Consider the following 17669-nt stretch of genomic DNA (forward strand, 5'->3'; position numbering starts at 1 on the left):
TTCCCAACCCAGGGATCAAACCTGCATGTGTCTCTTATGTCTCCTGCATTGGCAGGTGGGTTCTTTACCACTAGCACCACCTGGGAAGCCCATATTGTATTATATATAACACAAAATATTATATTACTGATACCATGTGTAGTTACTTGTACAGCATTTATTACAAAATTATAATACAGACTTTATTCAGAGTATGGCTGAATCAAATTACTGTTGTTAACAATTTGGTAATAGCAGTATCAGAGGGTGACGACAAAGAAACATATAGTCAATGCCACATGACCTGGCCAAACTCTTCTTAACTTCTTTAAGAACAAAATCTTTTAATCACAAAAGTGATTCACACACTGTAATTCATTCAATAAGTTTTGCTCAGAAAAGATGAACAAATCTAATTTTATCCTGAATTAAGTAAAAAAAACTCTTGCACAATTTTTCTAAAAATTGTTGACTTCATCTTGAATGAAGAGTTTGGGACTAAATCCTTTCCTCACTAGAAAAATTTTAAAGGACTTGTTTGGGAAAAGGGAATAATGCAGGAAATGTTGCTGAATAAATCACCTTGCCACCTCTTCTCTAGCTATAGTTTCACAGGGATCCTTAAACTTAAATGTCAGAACTTCTGTCTTGAAAAACAGGGATGTCAGGGGATGGTGAAGGTGGGGAAAAGACAAAAAAAGAGGGAATGGCTATGAGGCCAAGTGTCCTGCAGCTACTGAGGGAAGCTCCAGAAGGCGTGGGAATTGGAGATACTCTTGTCTTCTGTGGTTGAGCTGCAAGAAGAGCTTGTTCCTTTCTCTGCATCAGATGATATTTTCCTGGAATCAGCTCAGTGCAGTTATTTTAAATTACAGAACATTCAGATTTTAGGGGCACAGGCATCTGTTGTGCACAGGCTACAATGTAGCTGCCTTTCCTGAAAACAGAGGGGGCTTTTCAGCTTTCTCACCATATGCTGCAGGTGTTCTTTTGACAGTCTCCCCCATTGATGAGGCAGATAAAGCAGAAGTCATGTTGTAAGTAAATCAATTATTTGATCTGTATTAGCGAGGCAACCCAAGTCATTCAAGGTTAGTCTATAAAAATAGAACACTCTAGTAATGCAATCAGCATGGAACATAGACCATGCATCAGAGAAGGGAAGACAGAGGGAAAAATATACCTCTGGCTGGCAACCCTGCAGGGCCTTCCAGGAATAGGCAGACAACAGCCTCAGAAATGCTACTGATAACTGGAGTCTGCGCTCTCCCCAAAGGCCCCAGTGTTCCTTGGTTCTCTACTGCTCTTTTTGTGTCACTAAAAACAGACTCATACAGCGCATATTTCTGAACACAACTTGAATAGAATCCCTTTAGTTACTATGGGGATATGAGTTCCAATCTACAGACAGCAATGAAGAACTGTCATCTAGAGGAAAGAAGGGAGTCCTAGCCAAGGTGGCTTTATGACTTCTCTCCAGTGTTAGTCCCTCCATCTCTGATTTATGTGCAGGAATAGTGGAGGTGACAGCAAATAATGTTTTAAACTGCTTGAATGTTATGATTCTTCTCCCTTCTAGAGAAATATAGTGTTTTTAATAAAGCCCGGTAAAATAACTGTAGACTCAACGCAAAGATACAAATACAGGAACATTATAACAGCACACAGGAAAACCTTTCTCTGTCTATGATTCTACCTCTTCTGGGAGAGGGCAGGAGTAATTAGGATGAGCTCACAAACCCAGCTACCCAACAGTATGCCCTATTACCTCCTAATCTCACCCTCACTGTGGTTTCCCGGGCTTTAATCTGTTTCAGGTCAAGAAGCAACAGTTAGAACTGGACATAAAACAATGGACAGGTTCAAAATTGGGAAAGGAGTACGTCAAGGCTGTATATTGTCACCTTGCTTATTTAACTTCTATGCAGAGTACATCATGCAAAATGCCAGGCTGGATGAAGCACAAGCTGGAATCAAGATTGCCGGGAGAAATATCAATAACCTCAGATATGCAGATAACACCACCCTTACGGCAGAAAGTGAAGAAGAACTAAAGAGCCTCTTGATGAAAGTGAAAGAGGAGAGTGAAAAAGTTGGCTTAAAACTCAACATTTAAAAAACTAAGATCATGGCATCTGGTCCCATCACTTCATGACAAATAGATGGGGAAACAATGGAAACAGTGGCAGACTTTATTTTGGGGGGCTCCAAAATCACTGCAGATGGTGACTGCAGCCATGAAATTAAAAGACACTTGCTCCTTGGAAGAAAAGCTATGACCAACCTGGACAGCATATTAAAAAGTAGAGACATTACTTTGCCAACAAAGGTCCATCTAGTCAAAGCTATGCTTTTTCAGTAGTTGTGTATGGATGTGAGAGTTGGACCGTAAAGAAAACTGAGTGCCAAAGAATTGATGCTTTTGATCTGTGGTGTTGGAGAAGACTCTTGAGAATCCCTTGGACTGTAAGGAGATCAAACCAGTCAATCCTAAAGGAAATGAGTCCTGAATATTCATTGGAAGGACTGATCCTGAAACTGAATCTCCAATACTTTGGCCACCTGATGTGAAGAACTGACTCTTTTGAAAAGACCCTGATGCTGGGAAAGACTGAAGGCAGGAGGAGAAGGGGATGACAGATGAGATGATGGTTGGATGGCATCACTGACTCAATAGACATGAGTTTGAGTAAATTCCGGGTGCTGGTCATGGACAGGGAGGCCTGGCGTGCTGCAGTCCATGGAGTTACAAAGAGTTGGACACAACTGAACGACTGAACTGAGAGCAATTTATAATGCCCATACCATTGAATGAGCAAATTTATGGTTTGATTTAGCCACTAAATCATGTCCAACTCTTGCAACCCCATGGACTGTAGCCTGCCAGGCTCCTCTGTCCATGGGAGTCTCCAGGCAAGAATACTAGAGTGGGTTGCCATTTCCTTCTCCAGGGAATCTTCCCGACCCAGGGATTGAAACTGGGTCTTCTGCACTGCAGGCAGATTCTTTACCAACTGAACTATGAAGGAAGCCCGAGCAAATTTATAGTCCTAGTTTATTCTTCAACATGTGTAAAATAGCATATGTACAAAAATAGTCAATGCAACAGTGTGTTGTTTAAGTCAAAGATTGGAAACAATGGTATAGCAGACACATCCAGACTTAGCATGGACCCATGGTTCACCTTTAAGTTTACTTGCTGCCAAGGTGGAAAGTTCTGTGTGTGCTGAGAAAGTCTACCTCAAGCCAATTGCAGCGTCCTCAAGGGCAACCATCAGCCATTGAGAATGGAAGACAGCCCAGGTTTTAGTCTCCTCAGGCTGTCATAAAAAAATAGTAACAAAAGAGTGTATGGCTTAAAAAACAGGCATCAATTTTCTTGCAGTTCTGGATGATACAAGTCCAAGATCAAAATTCTGGCCAATTCAGTTCCTGATGAGGGTTCACTTTCTGATTTGGAGATGGCTGCCTTTTTACCATGTCCCTCCATAGGCTTTCCTCAGCAAGTGTGGGCAGAGGAAGAGGGAGAGAAAGAGCTCTGGTATCTCTTCTTCTAAGGCCACTAATCCTACTAGGATTAGTAATCCCATGTTTATGACCTCAATGTGGTCCACTGGAGAAGGGCATGGCAAACCACTTCCATATTCTTGCCTTGAGAACCCCATGAACTGTATGAAGAGGCAAAAAGATAGGACACTGAAAGATGAACTCCCCGGGTTGGTAGGTGCCCAATATGCTACTGGAGATCAGTGGGGAGATAACTCCAGAAAGAATGATGGGATGGAGCCAAAACAGAAACAACACCCAGTTGTGAATGGGACTGGTGATAGAAGCAAAATCCGATGCTGTAAAGAGCAATATTGCATAGGAACCTGGAATGTTAGGTCCATGAATCAAGGCAAATTGGAAGTGGTCAAACGGGAGATGGCAAGAGTGAATGTCGACGTTCTAGGAATCAGCGAACTAAGATGGACTGGAATGGGTGAATTTAACTCAGATGACCATTATATCTACTGCTGTGGGCAGGAATCCCTCAGAAGAAATGGAGTAGCCGTCATGGTCAACAAAAGAGTCCAAAATGCAGTACTTGGATGCAATCTCAAAAATGACAGAATGATCTCTCTTCGTTTCCAAGGCAAACCATTCAATATCACGGTAATCCAAGTCTATGGCCCGACCAGTAACGCTGAAGAAGCTGAACTTGAACGGTTTTATGAAGACCTACAAGACCTATTAGAACTAACACCCCCAAAAGATGTCTTTTTCATTATAGGGGACTGGAATGCAAAAGTAGGAAGTCAAGAAACACCTAGTGTAACAGGCAAATTTGGCCTTGGAGTACAGAATGAAGCAGGGCAAAGGCTAATAGACTTCTGCCAAGAGAATGCACTGGTCACAGCAAACACCCTCTTCCAACAACACAAGAGAAGACTCTACACATGGACATCACCAGATGGTCAACACTGAAATCAGATTGATTATATTCTTTGCAGCCAAAGATGGAGAAGCTCTATGCAGTCAGCAAAAACAAGACCGGGAGCTGACTGTGGCTCAGATCATGGACTCCTTATTGCCAAATTCAGACTTAAATTGAAGAAAGTGGGGAAAACCACTAGACCATTCAGGTATGACCTAAATCAAATCCCTTATGATTATACAGTGGAAGTGAGAAATAGATTTAAGGGACTAGATCTGATAGACAGAGTGCCTGATGAACTATGGACAGAGGTTCATGACATTGTACAGGAGACAGGGATCAAGACCATCCCCATGGAAAAGAAATGCAAAAAAGCAAAATGACTGTCTGAGGAGGCCTTACAAATAGCTGGGAAAAGAAGAGAAGCAAAAAGCAAAGGAGAAAAGGAAAGATATTCCCATTTGAATGCAGAGTTCCAAAGAATAGCAAGGAGAGATAAGAAAGCCTTCCTCAGTGATCAATGCAAAGAAATAGAGGAAAACAACAGAATGGGAAAGACTAGAGATCTCTTCAAGAAAATTAGAGCTACCAAGGGAACATTTCATGCAAAGATGGGCTCGATAAAGGACAGAAATTGTACGGACCTAACAGAAGCAGAAGATATTAAGAAGAGGAGGCAAAAATACACATAACTGTACAAAAAAGATCTTCACGACCCAGATAATCACGATGGCATGATCACTCACCTAGAGCCAGACATCTTGGAATATGAAGTCAAGTGGGCCTTAGAAAGCATCACTACAAACAAAGCTAGTGGAGGTGATGGACTTCCAGTTGAGCTATTTCAAATCCTCAAAGATGATGCTGTGAAAGTTCTGCACTCAATATGCCAGCAAATTTGGAAAACTCAGCAGTGGCCATAGGACTGGAAAAGGTCAGTTTTCATTCCAATCCCAAAGAAAGGCAATGCCAAAGAATGCTCAAACTACCGCACAATTGCAGTCATCTCACACGCTAGTAAAGTAATGCTCAAAATTCTCCAAGCCAGGCTTCAGCAATACGTGAACCATGAGCTTCCAGATATTCAAGCTGGTTTTAGAAAAGGCAGAGGAACCAGAGATCAAATTGCCAACATCTGCTGGGTCATCGAAAAAGCAAGAGAGTTCCAGAAAAACATCTATTTCTGCTTTATTGACTATGCCAAAGCCTTTGACTGTGTGGATCACAATAAACTGTGCAAAATTCTGAAAGAGATGGGAATACCAGATCATCTGACCTGTCTCTTGAGAAACCTGTATGCAGGTCAGGAAGCAACAGTTAGAACTGGACATGGAACAACAGACTGGTTCCAAATAGGAAAAGGAGTACATCAAGGCTGTATATTGTCACCCTGCTTATTTAACTTATATGCAGAGTCATCATGAGGAACACTGGGCTGGATGAAACACAAGGTGGAATCAAGATTGCCGGGAGAAATATCAATAACCTCAGATATGCAGATGACACCACCCTTATGGCAGAAAGTGAAGAAGAACTAAAGAGCCTCTTGATGAAAGTGAAAGTGGAGAGTGAAAAAGTTGGCTTAAAGCTCAACGTTCAGAAAACTAAGATCATGGCATCTGGTCCCATCACTTCATGGGAAATAGATGGGGAAACAGTGCAAACAGTGTCAGACTTTAGTTTTTTGGCCTCCAGAATCACTGCTGATGGTGATTGCAGCCATGAAATTAAAAGACGCTTACTCCTTGGAAGGAAGGTTATGACCAACCAAGATAGCATATTGAAAAGCAGAGACATTACTCTGCCAACAAAGGTCCGTCTAGTCAAGGCTATGATTTTTCCAGTAGTCATGTATGGATGTGAGAGTTGGACGGTGAAGAAAGCTGAATGCTGAAGAATTGATGCTTTTGAACTGTGGTGTTGGAGAAGACTCTTGAGAGTCCCTTGGACTGCAAGAAGATCCAACCAGTCCATCCTAAAGGAGATCAGTCCTGGGTGTTCATTGGAAGGACTGATGTTGAAGCTGCAACTCCAATACTTTGGTCACCTCATGTGAAGTGTTGACTCATTGGAAAAGACCCTAATGCTGGGAAGGATTGGGGGCAGGAGGAGAAGGGGACGACAGAGGATGAGATGACTGGATGGCATCACCGACTCGATGGACATGAGTTTGGGTAAACTCTGGGAGTTGGTGGTGGACAGGGAGGCCTGGCGTGCTGCGATTCATGGGGTCGCAAAGAGTCGGACATGACTGAGCGACTGAACTGAACTGAACCTGAATTATTTCCTTAAAGGCCCCATCTCCAAATACAGCCACACCCATAGTTAGAGCTTTACAACTCAGCTTTTTTTTTTGGAAGAGAATTGCTTTAAAATGTTGTGTCAACTTAGCTATTTGAATCCCTATTGACAGAGATTCAGGCTATAACAACACATACCAGCCTCAAGCTTCCCCATCTCTCAGAGTGATATGTCTGAGGTATGTTCTACACCCTTTCACAGAAAGTTCTTGCCCAAATTGCCCTAAACTGTGACTTGCTTATTAATTTACCTGTTTCTCCCTCCTCTGGTACTGAGCTTCCTGGAACCACCCCCCAAATAAATGACTTGCTCCCAACAACTTGTCACAAGGTCTGCTTTGGGGAGCACTCAAAATCAGACAATGTTTCTAATAATCAGTGAATTGAATCTAAAGTTATGCCCACAGGTATTCAGGCCTGCAGGTTGTCCTATATTCCTAGTCCTGTGGTAGCAGTTGTTCTATTCTGGTTCATGGTCAGAGTATCTCCTACTGCAGTGTGGGGTACATGGGTGTTAGAGACTTTGGAAATAGGTCTGCCTTGGAGAAGAGGTGAGGCAAGTACTGGGAGCCAGTCCATACAAGGAAATACTGTATCCACCAAGCACATCTGAGACAGCAGGCAGGACTCCAGTCTCCCATGGAACCCCAGAGCATCCTCAGAGATGAGTTGAAGACAATTACTAAGAAGCATGTGAAACAAGACCAACTTTGAATCTTCAAAATATGTTCTCCCTGGCAAATTGTTGTTGGAAAATTAATTTTAGAAGATAACAACAAAGGCTGTTATGATTTTTGCCACTATTGATTAATTGTGCCTGTTTTAAACTTTATATGAATGAAAAAATTCAGTATGGCATAATTTTGTGCCTGACTTCTTTTGCTCAAAATGATGCTTGTTGTTGCATGTACTAACCATATGTTAAGGAACCTACTAAAAACAATACAAAATTGATTACAAAGGTAAATCTTGAAAATTTTATTCATCTCTCGTATTTAGGAAGAGAGTATAAATAATCCAAGTAAAATACACCATGTGAGAAAATGTTATGTTTTTCAATATGTTATAACATTAACAGAAGTCCTGATTTCTATGGGAAATGAGCTCAGTCACAGCTCCTCAAATCCCTCCCATCAGATCTGGTCTCTCACTCAGAGAGAGGAGAGAATTCCTGTTCCAGTGACTCCACAAAGACTCTAAAAAATGTGTTTCGTTGTAAGTTATCTTTAGGTTTCAGTGTCTCAAATTCTTCTCACCTCTTATAGCCATGGATAACTGTCTATATTTACACTATCACTTTTGAAAAATTCTCATGCTGTGTATGTGCCTGGCCCTCTTGGATAAGAAGCAGTGGAGTATTACTTGATGGTTAAAGCTGATATTGGTTTCTATCCTGTTCATCAACTTCGCTGTTTAGATATTTCTGTCTGATAATCACTGAAGAAGCTTTAGGGAAACTAGAAAACTTTTGCACAACAAAAGAAACCATCAACAAAATGAAAAGGCAGTCTTTTCATTTTGCAAATTATATATCTGATAAAAGGTTAATATCCAAAATATGTAAAGAACAGATACCACTCAATAACAAAAAAACAAACAACCCAACTAAAACATGGGCAGAAGACCTGAAGAGAGATTTTTCTAAAGTCATACATGAAAACATGCTCAACATCACCAATCATCAGGGAAATGCAAATAAAAACCACAGTGAGATATTATTCACACTGGTTGCTGCTGCTGCTGCTGCTAAGTCGCTTCAGTCATGTCTGACTCTGTGCAACCCCATGGACTGCAGTCCACCAGACTCCTCCGTCCATGGGATCTTCCAGGCAAGAGTACTGGAGCAGGGTGCCATTGCCTTCTCCTCACACTGGTTAGAGTGGCTATTATCAAAAAGACAAGAGATAATAGGTGTTCTTGAGGATGTGAAGAAAAGAGAACACTTTTGCACTGTTAGTGAGAATATAAATTGATTCAGCCACTATGAAAAACAATGTAGAGGTTCCTCAAAATGTAAAAACTAGAGGCCTTCCCTGGCAGTCCAGTGGTTAAGACCCCATGCTGTCAATGCAATGGACATGGGTTTGATCCCTGGTTGGGGAACTAAGATCCCATATGCTGGGGGACAACTAAGCCTGAGCACCACAACAACTAGAGAGCCTGCATGCCACAACAAAGATTTTGTGTCCTGCAACTAAGACCTACTGCTGCCACACTGCCACCGCCATAAATAAATACATATTACAAATAAAATTAAAAATTGGAACTACATCATATGATTCAATAATTACACTTTTGGATATTTATTCAAAGGGAATGAAAACACTGACTCAAAAGTATATTGGCACCTCATGTTCAATGCAGCTTTGTTTGCAATAGCTGAGACATGTAAACAACTCAAGAGTCCATTGATGGATGAATCGTTGTAGAAATCCACACACACACAATGAAATATTAATCAGTTATGAAGAGAAGAAAATCCTGACTTTTGTGGCAACATATATGGAGTTTCAGGGCATTATGCTAAGTGAAATGAGTTAGAGAAAGACAAATACTGTATGATCTTACTTATAGGTAGAATGGTTAAAAAAAAACAACAACGATACAGAGAATAAATTGGTGATTGCCGGAAAGGGTGTGGGAGTACCCTCAAACTGGCCCAATGCATGTGGCCCACATTGGGCCAGTTTGGGCTTCTCATAGCATGGTGGCTGGATTTCCCAGAGTAAGCATCCCACAAAGATAGAGCAGGCTTCAGGTTTTCATGACCTAGCTTTGGCAGTCACACAGCAGCACTTCTGCTGTCCTCAGCTGGTTGGAAGAGTTACAAGCCCCCAGATTAAAGAGGAAGAAAAATAGAATCTACCACTCTATAGTAGAGTAGCAAGTTTAAGAAGAGCATGTGGGACTGGCAATTTGGTTCTGACTATTTTTGGAAAATACAAATTGCTATAATATTCTATAGGAAGCCAGGGGAAACATAGAAATCCAGATCTTTAACACTATATCTAAAGGGGGAAAAAACTCAAAAATATATATGATTTCAATATTATACACATATTTTTGCTTCATATGAACTATCCTAGTTTAAACCCATATCTATGATATAGATGTGTGTGTGTATGTGTGTGTGTGTGTAATCCTGGTATATTAAAAAAAAAAAAGTGCTTCATAATTCAATGATCAGCATCAGTTCCTGTCTGCCACCCTCTTTTGGGCAAGTTCCTCTCCAATTTGCCTCTGTTTCCTCATCTGCAAAATGAGAGAACCATCACTTATCTCTCAGAGTTGTTGAGATAAAAGAACAATTACTTTGAAAGTTTTTGGAATAAACTGCTCTTTCCAAAGATGGCTGGACAATATCTTCTATCTCATTTATTTTTCTACAGCATGACCTCACTACTTCCTTATTAAGAAAGTGAAAGTGTTAGTTGCTCAGTCATGTCCAACTCTCTGCTTCCCCATGGACTGTACCCTGACAGGCTCCTCTGTCCGTTGAATCATCCAGGCAAAAATACTGGAGTGGGTTGCCATTTCCTCATGCATGGGATCTTCCCAATCCAGGGATTGAACCTGGGTCTTTTGCACCTCCTGCATTGCAGGTGGGTTCTTCACTCTCTGAGCCACCAGGGAAGTCTCCCTTCATCCAGAAGCACAGTCTAATTCTTCCCCCTGTGAATCTAGGTGGGTTTGTGATAGCTTCAACCAACAGCAAACAACAGTGATGTGATCTGGCTTCTGAGGCTGGTTTACAAAAGGCCATGAAGTTTCTGTCTTGTTCACTGGAACAGTCACTCCTGGAGCCCTGGGCTAGCATGTGAGAAGTCTGAGGATGCTGAGGCTATCACGTGTAGCACATAGTGAGGCCACATGTAAGCCCTCAAGTTGGCAATTCCAACCTTTCATTATCCTGACCCAAAAGTCAGACAGGTGAGTGACTGGAACTCCAGATAATTTCAGGAGTTGTCAAGTCCAGCTGTCATCACTGGCCTTCAAGTCTTCCCAGCTGAGACTCCAGACATCACAGAGCAGAGACAAATCACTCCCACTCCATCTGAAATCCTGACCCATAGAATCTGTGAAACAGAATAAAATGGTTGTTTTAAACTGCTAAATGTTGAGATACTTTTTTATGTAATAATAATAATTGCTAAAGCAAGATATGACATGTAGCTATAGAAATTATTTCTTTTCTTCTTTTCTTTCTGAGATTACTCTGAATAATGTGTTAAGATGCCAGAGAAAGCATCTGATAATGTCGGGAATCTATAAGGACCACATCTTTGAAAGTAACTATAACAAATATTATATCATATGTATAAACTGAAGAGAGAGGCAAGGGAGCAGGCAGAGACAATCATTCCTGGCAAAGCTGCAGCAGCTTTTGTGCCAGCAGGCAGGTGCCAAGAGTTAAGACCTGGGCAAAGGGTGAGGAAAGAACGGGTCATTCAGGGCCAACTCAAGTCAGCAGGGAACAGGTCCCTGGTGCTCGCCAGGGTCAGTAGCATGATGCACTTGGATAAAGGGAAGGATCTGGTTTTATTTAGTCCTGTGACCTGAAGTGTTGAGATGCAATGATGTGTAGTAAGGAAAGAAAGGTGGGTTGACCTCAAGATTCAACTTAAGATGGAGAAACACCAAAGGCTATGCATTATTAAAGGAGCATGATGCAGTTGGCTCACTTAGGGCACTTCTTGGTATCCAAGGTGATCAAAACCAACAAGTGAAACAGGGAAGCAGGTCTCTATGGATGGAAAGTCTTCCTTGAAGTAAAGCATCTGGCAGTCTTGCAATTCCCAGTGTATTTCCCAGAAGGAAATGTGTAGCTGAGGAAAATTTCACAAACTATTACAAATATGTGGGCAGGTCAAGGGAAATAAAAATGGATGTGCAGTGAAGAGAGGCTAGCAAGAGTGAGGAGGCACTCATAGCCTTAGGCCTGAAGGGTCAACAGGCAGTAGCCAATACAGAGAGCAGCAGACTCCTTGAGAAGCTCTGGCTTTCAGCAGGATGCAGCCAATCTACAGCAACCTCCAGGGAGGAATCCAGGAAGAGAAGTTCTTCAGGCTTACTCACCTTCTGTTATTTCCCTTCTTGGCTGAATCTAAAGTGAAGCCAGAGGGAAAGGCTCACTGAAGCAGTCCAAAAAGGCCCACCTTCTAGGGCATAGAGCAGAATGGAGAAAGGTTGAGACTGGACCTGTCTCAACCTGCAAATGTAAGATATGTATCCTTGTTGTTCAGTAGTTCAGTCATGTCTGACTCTTTGTGACCCCATGGACTGCAGCACGCCAGGCTTCCCTGTCCTTCACCATCTCCCAGAGTTTGCTCAAATTCATGTCCATTGAGTTGGTGATGCCATCCAACCGTCTCATCCTCTGTCGTCGCTTTCTCCTCCTGCCCTCAATCTTTCCTAGCAACAGGGTCTTTCCCAATGAGTCAGCTTTTTGCATCACGTAACCAGAGTATTGAAGCTTCAGCTTCAGCATCAGTTCTTCCAATGAAAATTCAGGGTTGATTTTCTTTAGGATTGACTGATTTGATCTCCTTGCAGTCCAAGGGACTCTCAAGAGTCTTCTCCAGCACCAGAATTTTAAGGCTTCAATTCTTTGGCACTCAGCCTTCTTTATGGTCCAACTCTCACATCCATACATTACTACTAGAAAAACCATAGCTTTGACTAGACAGACCTTTGTTGGCAAAATGATGTCTCTGCTTTTTAATACACTGTTTAGGTTAGTCATAGCTTTTCTTCCAAGGAGCAAGCGTCTTTAATTTCATGATTTCAGTCAGCATCAGCAATAACTTTGGAGCCCAAGAAAATAAAATCTGTTGCTGTTTTCACTTTTTCCCCATCTATTTGCCATGAAGGGATGGGACAAGATGCCATGATCTTAGTTTTTTGAATGATGAGTTTTTGTTGTTTTTTATTTTTTTAATACTTTCTAATCCAAAGATGGCTAATTCTTTTTTTTTTTAATCATACTGCACTTTATTATTTTTTTTTACAGTTGTATTTATTTGTTTTTGGCTGTGCTGGGTCTTCAGTGTTGTGTGGGCTTTTCTCTAGTTGCAGTGCATGGGCTTTTCATGGCAGTGGCTTCTCTTCTTGAGGAGCACAGGCTCTACAGCACGTGGGCACAGTCATTGCGGCAAATGCGCTGAGTTGCCCCGCAGCACATGGGATCATCCCAGATCAGTGTCTCCTGCATTGGCAGATTCTTTACCACTGAGCCACCAGGAAGGCCCCCGAATGTTGAGTTTTAAGCCAGCTTTTTCACTCTCCTCTTTCACAATCATCAAGAGGCTCTTTAGTTCCTCTTCACATCCTGCCATTAGAGTGATATCATCTGCATATCTGAGATTATTGATATTTCTCCCTGCAATCTTAATTCCAGCTTGGGATTCATCCAGCCTGGCATTTCCATGTTGTACTCTGCATATAAGTTAAATAAACAGGGTGACAATACATTGTACATACGGCCTTGTAGTCCTTTCCCAGTTTTGAACCAACCTGTTGTTCCATGTAAGGTTCTAACTGTTGCTTCCTGACCTGCATACAGGTTTCTCAGGAGGCAGGTAAGGTGGTCTGGTATTCCCATCTCTTTAAGAATTTTCCAGTTTGCTGTGATTCACACAGTTTAAAGGCTTTAGTGTAGTCGATGAAGCAGAAGTAGATGTTTTTCGAATTCCCTTGCTTTCTCTATGATCTAATGAAAGTTGGCAATTTGATCTCTGGTTCCTCTGCTTTTTCTAAACACAGTTGATACATCTCAAATTTCTTAGTACACATACTGCTAAAGCCTAGATTGAAGGATTTTGAGCATAAGCTTACTAGCATGCGAAATGAACAAAACTGTATGGCATATAGTACCTTCTTTGGTACTGCCCTTCTTTGGGATTGGAATGAAAACTGACCTTTTGCAGTCCTGTGGCCACTGCTGAGTTTTCCAAATCTGCTGGCATTTTTGAGTGCAGCACTTCAACAGCATCATCTTTTAGGATTTTGAATAGTCAGCTGGAATTCCATCACCTCCACTAGCCTTGTTTGTAGTAATGCTTCCTAAGGCCCACTTGACTTCAGACTCCAGGATGTCAGGCTCTAGGTGAATGACCACATCCAATTTAGAGTAACACTCTGAGGCTGGAGCAGAGTGAGTGAGGACGGTGAGGACCCCTGAAGAAGGTGGCCAGCCAGTAAAGGTTTCTAATACCAGCTCTTCTCTCATTGTGGTACCAATGTTATCAGCTAGAAACTAGGGGTAATTAACTGGGATAATGCATACAAGACTGGGAATCTATGGATTGGGTAGACTCCAAATAGACTAGGCTATGACAACAGTCAGTTTCATATCCTATTCATTCATTGTTATCCATTCATCCAGGGTTTCTTAAACTCAGCGGTACTGATATTTTGAGTCAGATGATTATTTGTTGTGGGGAACTGTCCTGTGCATTGTAGGATGTTTATCAGCACCCCTGGCCTCTAACCACAAGATGCCAATAGTCACACCCCATCCAGCTGTGAAAACCAAAAATGTCTCCAGACTTTCCCATTATCCCCTTTGGGGAAAAGTCACCTTTGATTTAGAATCAATGCATGTATTCATTCAAGAAACATTTAAGGAACATTTATCAGGTGACAGGGAGACACTGTGTGGCAGTGGGACATGGCACTTGCTTTCTCAAACTTCCTAGACTAGTGAAGGAGTCCAACCTTAGACATACAAGTACACGAACAAAGCACTTCGAGGGGAAAGTTATAGCTAACAGGAGATCTGTTAAAGGCCTTTTCAAACCAGTGCCGGTTTAGGATAAAATCCATAGATCACGGAAATATGAGGCTGAGGGGGAATTTTTATTGGTCATTAACGTTCTTTAAATTTAGGGTTTCTTTACCTTGAATCTCCAAATACCATACAACTTGAAGCTGTAATTTAAATAACATGTTAAAATCAGAAAGTTATAATAATGGATTAAAATGGCTGCAATTCCTTTGCTACTCATCATCAAAAGGTAGAGTCTAATTCCCTCCCCTAAGGAAAACCAGGTTCCCAAAAAGCCATGTGAAAGGTAAAGATGGGTATCAGTTAACTTTTGCTATTTTATAAATCATTCCCAAACAGCAACCATTTTATTTGCTCACAGTTCTGCTAGTCAAATGAACATTTTGTCTTCCTGGGCCTAAGCTGAGCTTGGATAGTCTAGGGTGGCCTCACTGAATTGTCTGCTGATTGGTAGGCTGATTGGTTTGTGGGTGGAAGGAGGAGCAGGGGAAGGCAGTTCACTCACATGTCTGGTACTTGTTTTGATATCAGCAGGGGTGATTGGATGACTTTGCCATATGTTATTCGTCATCCAGCAAGGTAGCCTGGGCTTGTTTACTGGATGGCAGAAGAGGCTTCCAGCGCTAGAGGTAAGCCCCACTGCAATGTACTTTTCGAGCCTCTGTTTGCATCCTCTTTGCCATGTAACATTGGACAAAGAAAGGTAAATAGCTAGGTCCAGAATCAAGTCACAAAAAAACTCCGTCTCTTGATGGGAAAAGTTACGGTACATCAAGACTATTTTTTCCTCAATAAATCATTGTGTGTGTGTGTGTGAGAGAGAGAGAGAGTGTTTGTGTGTAGGTGGGGGTAGGGGTTGGGGGAGTAGGTGATGGTGGAAGATTTTCAAGGGGAATGCCACAGACAAGGCAGCTAGTGTTGATAATATAAATAAACTGAATTCTCTATAATTATTTTGAAACTTCCAGTTGTCCTTAGCAATAAGCGTACAGCCACAAAGATGGGGGTATAAAAGTTATAGAGATACGAAGGAATGAGAGCATACGTGTAAATGACCGGTTGAGTCCTCGCAGTTAGCCTCAGATGATCGTGAGAAGTTGGTTAGCCAATTCCTGGCCTCTGCACATTTCCATTATGAACATTGTCCCAGGTTTTGTTTTAGAAGCCCTGGCAGCTTCTGAAAACTGACTGTTTCACTGGAAACTATTGTGCAAATCAGATCCTGCTATCTGCTAGTCATAAATGTATCCTTTCCAAAAATGGACTCTCCAAAACAGTATGTTTTATTTTTTTTTATTTTTATTTTTTTTCAAAACAGTATGTTTTAAAATGTTCTTTGTGTAAAAATAACTGCAAAAGGTTAGAAGTGTTGTTCCTATCAATTACTGGATGGATGAATCTAGAAGAAAGACCAAATGCATCAGCAATTTGGCCTCTTAGAATTTTTGTTTAGGGTTATGCTTTTGTTTTTAAATAAAGAAGGACATGAACTCTTAATGGCATCATTGTGTAATGACTAAAAGCTTGGACTCTGGAGCCAGAGTTTAGGGTTCAAATCCTGATTTTCTGTTCACTGCGATCTCGGACAAGTTACTTAACCTATCTGTGCTTCGGCTTCCTTATCTTTAAATGAGATGCAATAATATAATTTATCCTTTATAATTGTTACGTGGACTAAATCAGTTAATATTCCTGCAGTTCTGACCACTGCCTGGGATAGAACCAATGAGACACAATCTGAAGCTTTCTTAGAAACGCTGGTGTGTCATGAGGGCAATTTTTGGTGTCCCTAGGCATCATCAAAAAGACCATCCATCACCTTTGTCTTGCTGAAATATCAGCAGCACCAGCAGCTCAGGGAGAGAAGTGTGGTGAACCAGTACTCAGCATGTTTGCAGATCACTCTCTGCGGTGTAAGGCTGCAGGGATGAGGCGGCAGTGTCAGTATTGTGGAATGTCAGAGGATTTCCATCATCAGCTGTCTCAGTCTCTTCTGTTCATAAGCTGAATTTTTGAGTGAAGTCAAGCATTAAAAAACTGTTATGAAATCACAGTCTGTATCCATCAACCCACACAAATAAACCAGCCTTTGCTTTCTTGAGCTATCCATCAAAAAAGCAGTCACATTCAAAAGAATAAGTAGTTGACATTAAAAAGAATGTCATTAAAAAGTATAACATAATTATTCAAGAGACCTTATTAAGTAAGCCAATTCTCTACTTCACATTCTTTAAAAGAATTTCGAAGAACACAAGGTAAGTTTAAATGATTCTAAGAAATAAGCAAATTCCTTAGTGTCAGCATTGAAACACTTAATTAAATTACATCCTTTGTTTAAGGTTGATCAAATCATCCATCTGCCTCACCCCAAATGTCTATCTCAGCCACCATCATCCCTTCATCATCCCTCCCAGGGACAGAGTCAACACAAATATTTGTTGAATGAAAGAATGAATAGCTTCCTCCATATAACTAACCTCACAAACCATTTTCTACTCTAGGGAATCTTCCCCACCCAGGGATTGAATCCAAGTCTCTTGCACGGGCTAGTGGATTATTTACCAATGTGCCACCAGGGAAGCCCATAAAACACTTAATCAGGAAACAATTACTCACTGAACTCAGAGTCTACAGATATTTTTCAAGGGTGGACAGTGGAAGGGAGATTTAACCTAGCAAAATGGATCTAAAAATTATCTCAGAAAAGGGCTCTGTTTCAACAGATCGGTAATCACTAGCATTCTAAGGATGGGGAAAGCTCAGGAAAGGAATAATAAGGATTATTTTTTTCTACTGAATAGTGATTATCATTTGCAACCTCACTCTCAGCATTTATCATCTTGTTCCTTCCCTCTCTCCTTCAAACCCCCACACACACACAAAAGGAGTTTCTTTCATGCTTTGTTGCCTCATTAACCACAGTTTACAAAAATAATTTTTAAGAAAAAAATGAAGTGTATTCTTTTAAATAAGATTTGTTTCTGGGTTCTATGAGTTTTCATGAAATCTCTACAGCATTGAGCTCCTGCCACATCAATTTCTTGGAAAAGATGAATTGCATTAGAGGAAGAAGGAAAGGCCAGCCTGGATTAGATTAATGAAGTTGAGACATTTGTTATTTTTAAGAAATAAACCTTTGGAAAAAGGGTAAGATTTGGGCATCTTGTTAAGGTTATTGTGTTTGTGT

The 17669-nt window shown here is 41.1% G+C and overlaps 1 long non-coding RNA gene across 1 annotated transcript in view; it reads left to right on the forward strand.

Moving 5' to 3' along the window:
• LOC145532092 (uncharacterized) overlaps nucleotides 1–4828 on the forward strand; it is a 49194-nt gene extending 44366 nt beyond the window's left edge. The window contains exon 2 of the long non-coding RNA XR_014072985.1: nucleotides 1797–4828. This is a non-coding gene — a long non-coding RNA (uncharacterized LOC145532092). The remainder of the gene's footprint in view (nucleotides 1–1796) is intronic.
• Nucleotides 4829–17669: the final 12841 nt, after the last annotated feature.

Source organism: Giraffa tippelskirchi, chromosome 13, assembly GCF_054371585.1.
Source record: "Giraffa tippelskirchi isolate mGirTip1 chromosome 13, T2T-mGirTip1v1.2.pri, whole genome shotgun sequence".
In the NCBI taxonomy this organism is placed as follows: Eukaryota; Metazoa; Chordata; class Mammalia; order Artiodactyla; family Giraffidae; genus Giraffa; species Giraffa tippelskirchi.